Raw genomic sequence first — 13,256 nt, forward strand, 5'->3', positions numbered from 1 at the left:
TGAAGACAGTTGTACAGTAAATAAAGTTGGCTTCTAGAATTTAAAGAGGAGTTTTCCCTTGCATATTATGATGTTAATATGCAAGTTAATATGCAAGTTAATATGCAAGTTTTCCCTTGCATATTATGATGTTAATAAGGGGGGTATGGCCTTGGCTGACTATATTCCAAGGAAATGGAATATGTTTCATCCTAAGCTAAAGACCCCGCAGAAGAAAATACCTGAGAAATTTCATGCCTCAGGACCTACGGAAGGCTGTAGAAGAAAAGAGTGCTGCTCGTCACAGTGATTCTTTTACAAGAACCTAAATTCACGTTCTCCTCTTGCCCCTTTCACACTCAGCTTAAGGATTTTCTCCATTAACTTAACCAACGTTACCCAGTATTTATTAAGCGCCAGGTGGTATGACAGTTACAGGGGTTATAAGTATAAAGAAGCCGGAGCCCTGCCTGCAAGGAACTCATGGGTGGAGGCCTTTTGAATTACTGACCCACCACAGCTGTGTTCCAGCAGACTCCCTCACTAAAAAGTCGACTCCATAAGGGCAGATATTTGATGTGTCTTTGTTTGTGGAATACACTTTAATTGATTAAATGAATATGCCTTATAATAAAGTTTGAAAACAACCTAGATATTTAAATATAGAATATTGACTCAAGCAAAGAGTTAACAGTGAAATACTAGGCGGCTATAAAAATAAGAATTAAATAACGTCAAAGGGGAAAACCAAATAGATAGAGTTATACCAATTAGTTATCTAAAGTATCCTGAACTTTGCCTTTTCCTGAGGTAGCAAGACTTCTGAATCATTCCCTGAGGTAGCAAGACTTCTGAATCGTTCCCTGAGGTAGCAAGACTTCTGAATCGTTCCATTCTCAAAATTAACCTCCTAGAAGATGCTGGTAATTCTCACCCATATGCCTGTAGTTCTACCTTCAATGTTCACAGGTGGATTTCCGACTGCTAGTAGCGGTGTGTCTTTGGTTGAGGACCATCTCCAAACCTGGAGAACACTTCTGTGTCCACTTGCTTGGCAGGTCAGAATGCTGGAGAAGTAACTCCCTCCAGAAAAGTCCCTGCTCTGAGACTGATGGAAGTTGGTTGTTTCAGTGAGCTTGGGCTGCCATAACAAAACACCATAGACGGGGCGGCTTTTAAACCACAAATTTGTCTCTCATAGTTCTGGAGGAGCTGTGAGGTCCAGAATCAAGGCGTCTGCCACTTAGGTTCCTAGTGAGTCTCTCCTCCCAGCTGGCAGACCAGGAAGTCTTCTTGCTGTGTCCTTACATAGCAGGGGGAGAGAGAGAGAGAGAGAGAGAGAGAGAGAGAGAGAGAGAGAGAGAGATTGAGAGAGAGAGGGAGAGAGACAAAGCCCTCTGGTGCCTCTTATCCTATCATGAGGACACTACCCTCCTGACCTCATCTAAACCTAATTGCTTCCTAATTTAGGCCCCATCTCCTAATACCATCACACTGGGGTTGAGACAACAACATAAGGATTTGAGGAGGACACAAAAGTCATTCCATAATATTGGTGAATAAGCATCTTAGCTCCTTTGCTCTGTGGGTGGAATAACTCTGAGGTTGTGTCCATATCATTTCCCAGTTTCCCCAGGGGATGAAGCTCCTATTCCCCACTGTGGCAACTGGTTTGATAATGTGTCTTCTGTCGGCCACCTTCTCTTATCTGCCTCACTTCCGCACTTACCTTCCTTCCTACACCTTCCAGAGAAAACTATCGGTTCTTGCATCCTTGCGTCAGGATCTGCTCCCCATCTGGGCTCCTGTATTGTAAGGTGTCTCACATTATGCTCTTTACTGTGGGGCTTTGTGAGTGTCTTGGCTCTTACAACTAAACTGCAAACTGTTTGAGAAGAGAAACCTTTAAATACTGTATCCCCCAGAGCCTAACAAAGTACCTTGCATATAGAAAGTGCTTTAAAAAGAAACTAGATTAACTACATTAATCAAATTGAGTATTTTTAGGAGAAAAGCACTATAGAAATCTAATACCTAAGTAGTTCACAGCATTCTCTGTGGCACTAAATAAATCAAATTATTTAAGCAAGTTTTTATGAATCATAGTTATTGATTTAAAAATCTTATAAGCTATTGTTTCAAGTTCAAAGTTGGGCTTCAAGTTTTGTATTGAATATATTTTAACATTTTCTGGTTGAAAAAGCTCAGCATCCATTGAGGGAATTAGAGGGGACACGATTTGAATTGGGTCCGTATTTTTCTTATTTGGCTGCGCCACACGGCTTGTGGGATCTTAGTTCCCCGACCAGGGATCGAACCCGGGCCCCCTGCAGTGGAAGCTCAGAGTCCTAACCACTAGACCAACAGGAAATTCCCTGTATTTCTTTTTTAAAATTATTTAATTATTTATTTATTTTTGCCTTTATTGGGTCTTTGTTGCTGCGCACGGGCTTTCTCTAGTTGCAGGGAGCGGGGGCTACTCTTTGTTGTGGTGCGCGGGCTTCTCTTGTTGCAAAGCATGGACTCTAGGCACGCAGGCTCAGTAGTTGTGGCTCACGGGCTCTAGAGCACAGGCTCGGTAGTTGCGGCGCACAGGGCTTAGTTGCTCTGCGGCATGTGGGATCTTCCTGGACCAGGGCTGGAACCCATGTCCCCTGCATTGGCAGGCGGATTCTTAACCACTGAGCCACCAGGGAAGCCCCTCCCTGTATTTCTTAACATAGCATTCAGAAACACACATGGTCTAGCCCCCACTGCCCTTTCTAGCTTTATCTTCCATTCTCTGTCATCATTCCTATATATACAGTTGTGTGATCTTCGTGCAGAAGATTTGTAGTTGATTTATCTTTGCTTGTTAACAACACTGCATAATGCCACAGATCTCACTTCATAAGAAAAATTATCATTGTTTGAAAAATGGCAGTGAAAGTTGTGATACGGGGAGAAAAAAACAACTCCAAATAATAATGCTTCTTGAGACCCCACTTTTCTTCCCTGTCATAATTATATTATCTTTGAGTCTTCATTAACAAATGTATTCAAATATCTAGGAATTTGATAACACGACCTGAATTTGAATAATGGTTTACACGCCTTTCAAAGTTATTTCCAAGGTCTAATTCCATGGCCAGTATCTTGAAGACAGATATCTACAGGACACAAAAAGACAAGGGCACCGCGTCTATGTCATGTAGAATCATAGGAACATAAACAATAAGCATCATTCATTTAAGAAAAAATACAAGTAATATTCATTCACGGTAGAAATATCAGCCAATATAGAGAGATGAAAAGACAATAAGAACACAGTAATATTTCTGATCAAAGAAAAATACTACTAAAATTTTAGTGTATACGGCTTCAGACTTTTTTGTACAGTATTTTTAACATAGGTACTTAAAGGGCTCATGGTGTGCCCATGTTTTTCCCCTCTTTTTGCACTCAGCAATGTAACACACTGTGGCAGACACTACACACAGGCTCACTCAATACCCACTCATCTTCTAACATGGCCTCCATCCTCCGGAGGCTAGAAAGCCAAACATTTCCAAGACTCCCTTGAAGCTTGGCTTCCGCATGTAACTGAGTTTCCACCATGCCCTGATGGAAGATACATTCCCTGAGCCAGATTTGGAAGGCAAATGAGTGACACGAGGTGATGGCCATGATCAGGGATGACAGATCTTCTGGTAGCTGAGGTAGAAAGTCTACTCTCAGGCTCTAAGATAATAGCCTAGAGGTGGGCATGGGCAGCAGTGGGATCTCCTTTCACACTGTGCCATACTGGAGTCAGCCATTGATCCTGGCTCTGTAGCATCATTTGCCTCCCTGCTCCTCTCAGAAATTCTGTTGTCTGCAACTAAGAACCCTAATAAATACATGTGAACACCTTTCCGTGTCAAAAAATATCATATAATTGCTACTAGTAGAATCATAGAATTTTAGAGCTCAATGGGAACTTAGCAGTTAGCTAGAGTTAGGAAAACTATGCTCAAAGAAGTTAAATAACTCACGTTTCCTCAGATGGATAGTGGTGGAGGTAACACCACATGCATATCTCCTTATTCCCACTCTGTATGAGGAATTTATTCCGTGCTTGTGTCCCAGTGAGGAGATGGGACAAAAATGGCTGTGCTCCAAGTTAAACTTTGGTGTTTTGTGTTGCTAACACATTCATCCATCATCTGGCATGCTTTAGCCCAAAGACGATAGTCAGAGTGTGATGCCTTTTTAATGTGCTGCTTCCTCTTCACATTCCATCTCCATTTCTACCCCACGCCCACCCCCCAGCACAGGCCCATCCCCAGACCTGCTCCGCTGGATGAAGACCAGCTGGCTTAGTCATGGTGCCACCTCTAAACACTGTAGCCTTCACTCCAGTCGGCTATGGTGTGGAGCGTCTCCTCAGACTACAGAGGTTTCTGTTTGGTTTGTTTGAATGAAGACTTGTTCCCAAGGAGCTAGTGGTGTTTAGTGATGTCAAACAGAGATACTTTTTAAAAAAACTCTTCTTAGGTGACAGAAAAGAATCACTGTTGAAAGGCCCCATTTGGGAATGGAAAGAGGGTGAGCTTGGGATCCAGACTAAGACTGGATTTGAATCCCAGCTCTGCCACTTACTAGCTACATGGCTGTGGGAAAAGTTATTCAGTTTCTACAAGTCTCTCACTTTACTGAACTGGAAAATGGAAAGAAAGATAATGCCCTTACAAGCCTGTTCTTTGGACCAGAAGAAATATTCCTATAATGTTTGACGTACAAGGGACATTCAATAAATAGTTTCTGTTACTGAGTTGCAATATATGTTGTTGGCTTGAAGACCAGCCAATGGTGTATATGTTGGCTCTTCCCCACTTACGATTTTACAGCTGAATTTGGACAGAAGAGTAAGATCACTCCAGGGGAGCCCACTGCTAGTTCACAGAGGACTCAGATGGCTGTGTAAGTCCATATAAACATATATATTTGAGCTCATACGCAGCCATTAACAGGTCAGTGGAGTTTGCTTCTGCTGCAGCCCTCCAAGTCTCCACTGAAGTGAACATAGGGACAGATAAATCAAAAGCTTGGGTCTTTGAACATAGGACATTATTTAAGGATTAGGAATGGGAATTAGGTATTCCCACAATCTTTTTGGAACAGTGTAAGTCAATAATGTTTAAAGTAAAATCTAAGTCAGCTTTCCTTATAAACATATAAATGCAGAATTTATAGGAGCTGTTTTTTTAGGTTTTAACCTTTCTTCTATTGCTCAACACTTTTCTTATGAGGTGAGAGCTGCAGGAACATGACAGTTTTTATTTTCTTTTACAAGAAGAGGTTCATTTTACAAATGACATTTAATTCCATATGTGAGGATTACAAAAACACCCTGGCAGGCATATGCTGTAAGTAATTAAGTGCCTGTCAATTATAACATTGTGCATTGTTTCCAAAATCCTGTTAACTTTCCTTACATCATTTCCCAGAGAAGCATTACATATATATGATGTTTTAACTGGAAATTTTTATGAGGTTTTCTCTGAAGCTTTGTTCGATGATCAAAACACATATGGAAATATTGTTTAACTACATTTGAAATGAAATATACACCCAAATGATATTTCTTAAATCCCAAACTGGACTAATTTTCTTCTTAGTCTTTTTCTGAACAGAAGGGAAAAAACCAGAGTAATTTGATAAGCACTATTGCAGATTCTAAAATTTTTTTCTTGAGATTTAGTCGATAAATATACATTTACTTTTATACAATCTGTAGCAGGAAAAAAATTTATATAAAAGTTAGAATATATATATATTTATTTTCCTGGAAGTATCTGGTGTTTCTTATCACACATGAGATAATAAAATATTATTTAATGCATCCTCTAGTTTGCTCTGTTCCTCATATTATAGTTTTTTGGGGGAAAGAAATAAGTTTCCTAGTGGTTGTGGCTTTGAGAATTTATTCCCATCTCTCACCAAAACAGTATCTTAAGACAGAAGTTAACATTTGTGCAAAACTTCAGAATTGTGACCTTTCTTAGGAAATTCCATTTTGTGAGTGTACACACAATCATATATTTATCCGACATTGTCTCATAGCTAAGAAGTCAAGTAGGGTAAGCAATGAAAGATGGTGACTGGTTTGGCAATCAGGGATTCTCTGATGACCACAGTGAGAGGCTCAGTGTCTCTCATGAGGGTGCCGTCAAACTTGTAGCAAGGGCTGGAGTCATTTCAAGCTTGACAGGACCGTGGAATCTCCTTCCAAGCTCACTCATGTTTTTGTTGGCAAAAGGCTTCAACTCCCTGGGGGGCTGTTGGCTGGAGGTCTCTGTTCCTCACAATGTGGGCCCTTCATAGGCTGCTTGAGTGTCCTCCTGACATGGCTGCTGGCTTCCCCAGAGCAAGTGATCCATCCAAGAGAGAGAGACAGAGAGAGACAGAGAGACAGAGAGACAGAGAGACAGAGAGAGACAGAGAGAGAGAGAGAGAGAGAGAGACAGAGAGACAGAGCTGGAGAGGGAGAGAGAGAAGGGAGTCGGGGGAAAATAAGGAGGAAATCACAAGGCCTTTTATGATTTAGTCTTAGAATCATACACTTTATTCTATTTTCTGGAAACCAGTCACACACTCAAGGAGAGGGGAATTAAATGCCGCACGATGAAGGGAGGAGTATCAAAGAATTTGTGGACATAGTTTTAAACCATCACAATCAGTTGGGTGTCCTAGTGGCAAGTAACAGAAAACCCATTTCAAAAGGGAATAAACATCAGTGGGAATTCATTTGCTCCCCAAATGAAAAGATCCTGCAGGTAGACAAACTTTGTGAGTCGTTTGTTCAGAGCTCTGGCTCCATTTCTCTGTCCTTTCTGTGCTGCATCATTCTCAGGCTGGCTTCCTAACATCAAAAAATGACTGTAGCAACTCTAGGCATCATGTACACACACAGCACCTTCCAGACAGGAGAACATGGCTCCGGCTCAACATCCCAGCAGAGTTCAGAGACTCCCTCTGATTGGATGACTCTCCCATCCAAACCAGGGATTGGAAGGCCTAGATTGGCTCCAGGGCTCCACCCCAAATCAGGGCTGTAAAGGCATTTCCCTAAAGGCATATGGACCCCCCCAAAACCTGGGCCTCTCAAGAACCTACTACAAAATCCAGGGAAGTTTTTCTCAGCTTTTTAAAATATGGGGTAGATGGCATTTTTGTAATCTGAAAGGAAAGGAAGCAGTAGAGACAGAGAAATTGAAGAGCAAAGGAATATAACAAAGAATGCCAAAATGAATCAAAAGCACAAGCAGAGTGAATATTCTTGGTAAGGGTTGGAAAGCCACCCGTTCCCCTGAGGTCAGGGACAGCAAGTGTAAACATGGGAGAAAATACGGGCCATTCGAGGCAAAGAGGAGGAAGGCTGAGGGCAATGTTGGCTGGTGGCTGGGAATTCGAATGAAAGAGAAGGTGATGTCATCAACTGCAAAGAAGAGAGAAAAGTGGAATAGGGCATTTAAGGGGTTAAGATGGATGAAACGGACTGATTCGGAGGTTAAAGTTAATGGTATTTTTCATACTAGTAGAGCTAGAAAAACTCCGCTGTAATAAGCGAGCATAAGCAGAGCTAGAAAAGCAAGAAAGCTCCGGTAGAAGAGAAAACCTAAACAACACTGTAAGAGAAGATAAAACACTGAAGACAAATAATACTCATTAAAGAAAAGGTTAAGAAATAATGCAGGTTATAAGAAAGTGGGAGTTTGAAGCAAGTTAAAAAAAAGCAACTATGGCAAGTATAAAAAATGATACTTTAATCTACCTTTCAGGCTTTAAGCATATATAACTTATTATATTCTCTGCCAGAAAATGCCTCACAGAGTATCAGGGTTGAGTATGAGTAACTTTTAATTCCCACCACTGCTGCTAAATCTTTGCTAAGAAATAAGGTGGGAACAGCTGCTTCTTTATTATTAAGCATGTACATAAGCAAAATGAGAGAATTTATTTTTTCCTTTATTTAACGTATACTAAAAGATTCCTCTCCACCTAGTTGGCTTCTGGGAAGGGATCCTTGCCCTAAAATAAAATAAAGAAGCCCTGTGTTTATATTCACACTCATCTGGTTCAGAGTTTTGTTAAGAAAAAGTAGCATGAAATAAAAAGAATAAAAATATTTGAAAAATCTGACCTTGGAGCACAAGGTCACGAAGAAAGGCAACCTTGGTTCAGCTTGCCTTAGGACAGCAACGTTGACAAAGGACTTTGATCCAAAATTGGTTAATGGGTTCCAGAGACTGAAGGAGCTGTTACAAGTATAACGTGCATTTCTTGGGAAAAAGAAACATCCTGCTGGACACACTTAACCTTCAATTTTGCCTCTTGTAATAAGGTTGAAGGAGTCAAACAGACTTAGGACCACATGGAATTAAGAAAGGCTTATTCTCCAGGAGCGCACATTTCTCCCACTAGCTCTTCCCCAGGATCGCAATTTACTTTCTACTGGCAGGCTCTTAACTCTTTTGGAAAACACGTAATACTTTGTTACTACCAAACCCTTCAGTAGTCAGCATAAGATGAATGCTCAGCAAAGTCCAGTTTCTACTTCTTTCTCAAGTCAGAAGAGGACATCAAGATACCCTTGCTTAACATAACAATCATCATTTATGGAGTATTTACCAGGTGCCACGTGCTATACTTGGCATTTTACATACATCGTCTGATTTAATCCTCCCAACAATGCTACAAGGTGTGTACTGTCATCATTTTACAGGTAAAGAAACAGATACAAAGAAGTCAAGCATTAGGTCACGCTCACAGAGCTAGTAGGCTCAGAGCTGTATATGCTGAAACCACATATGTTTGTTTCCAAAGTTCACCCTCTTTCTTTTGCACCACTCTGTCTAAATAAACTGAAAGGATTTCCTAACATTTATAATGAAAAGAGTCAACAGTTTAAAGAAATGTTTAAAGAGAAATAAAATATTTTTTAACTGTGGGTAATTAAATACAGATATAGATTTGTTCAAAATTAAATGCTGCACATTATCCCCAGACTCAGTGTAAAATGCACTCAGACAAAGACATAGAGGGACAGATAGACAGATAGCAGACATACTTTCAGGTCAGGAGCGAGCCCAACGTCAAATGCTAGGAGGTGGCTGTGGAATTTAGGGACAACATGAGCAGGTCAGAAAGCAAACAGGTCAGGTCATGGAAGCATCAAAAAGAACCCAAGGGTGGGAGAGAAAGGACAACAGTGTGCTGAAAACCAGTGCGGCATCAAAATTCACCAATAGTTTCATTCAGTAGAAACAGGACATAAACCAATGCAAGAAAAAGTAAGTACTGTAAGCAGCAGAGATAAAGTGAATGTCGAATCAGAAGGACAGAATTTTCATGTTGGCTCTTACATTAGCTGATGTCATGAAAACATGGACTGCCCATATTTAGTAAAGCTCACAGCAGGCAGGAATACTTCCAGACTCCCGCCACAATATCAGGAGATGTCAATCACCACTATGTGTTTTTGTACAGTACTGGGTGGACAGAGAATAAGGCTGCTCTTATAATGGGTTTATCCTGGATTTGCCCCAGCATATAAAATAAAACAATACTATAAGCCACTTCTGCACTTTATCATGCAGGTATATACCAGGGCAGTGGTTCTCAGCCAATGCCCTCTGCCCCCTCCCCAAGAGGGCATTTGGCACTGTCTGGAGACTTTTTGACTGTTACAGTGTGTCGGGAGGAGTGCTATTGGCATCTAGTGGCTGTAGGCATCCTACAACACCCAGGACGGCCCCCATAGGTAAGAATTACCCAGCCCCAAATGTCTACAGTGTGGAGTTTGAGAAGCTCTGCACTAGAGGAGGCTATTGCATTTGTGGCCTGAGGGAAAGCCTTGGTCACTGTCTTTCTTGAGTGTTCCACTTTCCCAAACATCAACTCTCAGGGATCCTCACTTCTGGCACAGAGGTCATCAGTCGGCCTAGAATGTGAACAAGATAAAGATGGCATTGTTTTTTTTTCTTTTCATCTAAAACAATAAATCAGCCTGTAGTTCAGGTATTAGGTGCCCTGGGTTGTCACTGCTGTCCCTGGGCTTTTCTGATACCGACAAATGTAATCCCAAGGCCCTTTGGCGCCCGGGTTTCTGGGTAGGTTTCTCCGCACCCCCTGCACCCCTTCGGCAGCGTGTGCAGCCGTGCCTCCCGATGGTGGGAAAGGCAAAACACTTGAGTTATGAGGCTTTTTTGGTAACGTCATTTATTTAATCTAGATGAGAAATTTTGCTCTTTAAGAACAGGAAGGTTGCGGATTCCCAGAAGCTGGAAATCGGGCCAGCGGATACTTGTCCACTGGGGAAGTTAATCACGTTGAGTTTACTTATAAGGGTAAGGCAAGGGACGGTGTGGTGGAAACTCCCGATCTGGCCGGTTTTCTACTGCTGGAAACTCGACCTTGGACTGTTCCCTCCTAAAGGAGAATTGGCAACCGCGGTCGGAAGGGCACGTAGAAGGGCGGCGGGGGCTGTTTCCCGACGGGACAGTCCCGCCGTCCGGCCTCTCTGCGGGGCGAGGAAGCCTCCTTTCCCGGCTCCGGTTAACCACTTCTAGAAACTGCGGGCTCCCGTTGCGAGCGAGAGGCGTAAAGTCGGCGGGAGCGGTCCCGGTACGTGGGAAGATGCTGGCCGCGCGGGAAGCAGCAGGAAGAGGCGGGATTCTGCCTTTGTCTCTCTGTCTTTACCCCGGAGCCCGGCCGCGAGCAGCTCCCCCCTCCCGCCCTCCGAGCCGGTCCGGGAATCGGCCAGGCGCGGCGCAGCGCTGCGCCGCGAGGCGAGGCGGGGCGGGGCGCGGAGGAGTGGGGGCGGGGCACCCACAGGCCACGCCCACAGGGGGCTTGAAAAGGTGCCGGCGCTCCCTGCGTCCTGGCTCCTGGACTCCCGCCGCGCCTTCTCCGACTGCTTCTCGCTAGTTCCGCCCGCGGTGCGTGGTCCTGCTTGCGACTCGAGTGAGTAGGGAGGTGCGGACGTCTCCGCCGACCCCGGGGGTGGGGGTTCCCTCAGCCTCCTGGGATGCGGAGGCCGCCCTGCCGGCGCCCCCTCTCATCTCCTCCGATGTCCCCATCGCGGTCCCCATTTGGTCCCCCTAGCCATCCTCCTCACCCCTGCGCCCCGATCTCCACACACCTGCCCCGTTCCCCGTGGCCGCCTCAGCCCTGCTCTCGGATCCCGGGTCCGCTGCGCAGAGAAATAATCGTGCGCGACCTCCATCCCGGTTTCTCTGGGAGAGAGAGGTGGGATCGAGAGTTTCGCGGGGCTGCTAATCCGCCTTTTAGTAGCCTAGGGCTCCTCCAGTGGCGCGTTCTCTCTTCGCAAAGGGGAGGGCGGGATCCGAGTCTCGGGGTCTCCTGTGCCCCGAGTGTGCTGCATGCCGAGGGCGACCTTCCCAGAGGCTGGTTCGGAGCCCTGGGGGGTGCTGAGGGGGCTCCCCCAGCCTGTCGAGCCCGAAATCCTTCCCCTGCTGACGTACAGAGCTCCTGGTATCCCCATTGTTTGGTGGTCTCTGCCCACCGAGCGCCGAACCTTAAATGTTGAAGGCACAGCAGTGAAACGTCATATTGATCACTCGCAGCTTTTTCCGGAACTTTCTACCATTCAGGTACAAACCGGGAAAGCAAGAATGCTTGGTTGTAAATTCTGCAACAGGTCCTGCAAATCACGTCCTCGGTTCCAAAGCTCCACGTAGGCAGTCCCCCGGGGCGGGGGGGCAGGGTGGGTTTTCTGAGTCGGGAGACACCCACGTCTGCCCTTCCCGCCCCCCCCACCACCCAGCCAGGACGTTTGTAGAACGATATTTCTTTAAATGGTTACCCCAAATGTTCAACCTGTTTTATTCGCAGTCTGCAGACCAGACTTTTCCCTTTTCCTTTTCCTTTTATAAATACTTTTTATTTTGGGTAGTTTTTTTAACCCGGCAGTAAAAATGGTCTCTTTAGTTCTTAACATTTCTAGGTAACCTGTTTTAAAACTCTACTTATAAAAAATGCCAAGAATTCAAATAGGACAGCCACAAAGTTGGCTATAATTTGACTCAAATTTTCAGGAAAGATGGGCAATGGATTCCTAAAGGGTGAGTTGAACATACGTTAAAAACTGCATACCAAACGAGAACAAATTTTATTAAGTCCTTTGTGGTCTCCCTCCACACTGTCTCCTTGGTCACTGCCCTCTGAAGTTGACTGCCACTTATACTTTACCAATATTTCTCAAGGTTCTTTTGACCCTGGATTCGTTTCCTTTGCTCTTTCAGAGTGAAGTTAGGTAGACACGGGGGTCTGTATCCCATGAGTCTTTGAAATTCACAGTGCTTGGCTTGGGTGTCTTAAACACACCGTTGGACCAGAGCCAATGCTGGTTAATTGAATGAATGAATGAAGGAATGAGTAAGATTGCAATTGTAGAGAACAAAGATTTAATTGGACTCAAGCAATAGAAATATTAGCCCATTTGATCTACAGTTTCTATCATGAGTTTTTTTAATGGATTCCTCCAAATGTATTCACAAATATTGATTGATACTGGTATATGCCAAATACTGGGCTGAAAGCAGTACTCATTGAAGGTTTGTCCTGATGAAATTGCCAACTCACTTGGATTTTGAGGAAACTGTATTTTATACTAAAATAGCAAGGATGTTGGCATAGATTAGAGGGGGCAGTAATAAATGAGCTTTAGAAGCCTGGGTCCAGCCTTGACGCCGCCACTAAATGTGGACATCTGGGCCTCTAATTTTTCTTCTCTGTCAAAAATCAGGTAAATCAGATGAGCGGGGGAGAGCAAGCCCACAGCGGGAGAGGAGGCATAGCATGGTGAGAAGGACAGGACTGACCAGTTGGGCCCAAATTCACATCCCAGCTTCAGCAGCCACTGGTTTGATGACCTTAGGCAAGTTATTTTACTCTCTGGTCTCAGTTACTTCATCTTGTAAAATGGGTGTAATAGCACATACCTTGCAGGGGTTCTCGGAAGGCATGCTGTTCCTTGTATAAAACCCAGCCCAGTTTGGGAGAGGCTCCTTGTAATTAGACTCTGTTCTGCACTTTGTTGAATATACGGGGAAACGGCTATCAGTGAAAGCCTCCTCCAGAAGATTGCTGACTCTGAACAGTATTGCCTAGGCCTTGCCTGGAGGCCAGCTTTCTTCCCTTTGCAGATATTCACAGGTTTCCTCAACTGTTTCATTTCCTGGGCTGGTATTTGCATGGCATCCCTTGTGTTCTATTGGGTGGGGTTCCCTACA

At 44.0% G+C, this 13,256-nt stretch overlaps 1 protein-coding gene across 1 annotated transcript in view; it reads left to right on the forward strand.

Moving 5' to 3' along the window:
* Window positions 1-10,927: 10,927 nt before the first annotated feature.
* The window catches only part of CSRP2 (cysteine and glycine rich protein 2), an 18,320-nt gene continuing 15,991 nt past the window's right edge, over window positions 10,928-13,256 (forward strand). The window contains exon 1 of the mRNA XM_007448749.1: window positions 10,928-10,965. The gene's annotated coding sequence lies outside the window, so the exon portion shown is untranslated. The remainder of the gene's footprint in view (window positions 10,966-13,256) is intronic.

The sequence above is a fragment of the Lipotes vexillifer genome, unplaced genomic scaffold (genome assembly GCF_000442215.2).
Source record: "Lipotes vexillifer unplaced genomic scaffold, Lipotes_vexillifer_v1.1 scaffold329, whole genome shotgun sequence".
Classification (NCBI taxonomy): Eukaryota; Metazoa; Chordata; class Mammalia; order Artiodactyla; family Lipotidae; genus Lipotes; species Lipotes vexillifer.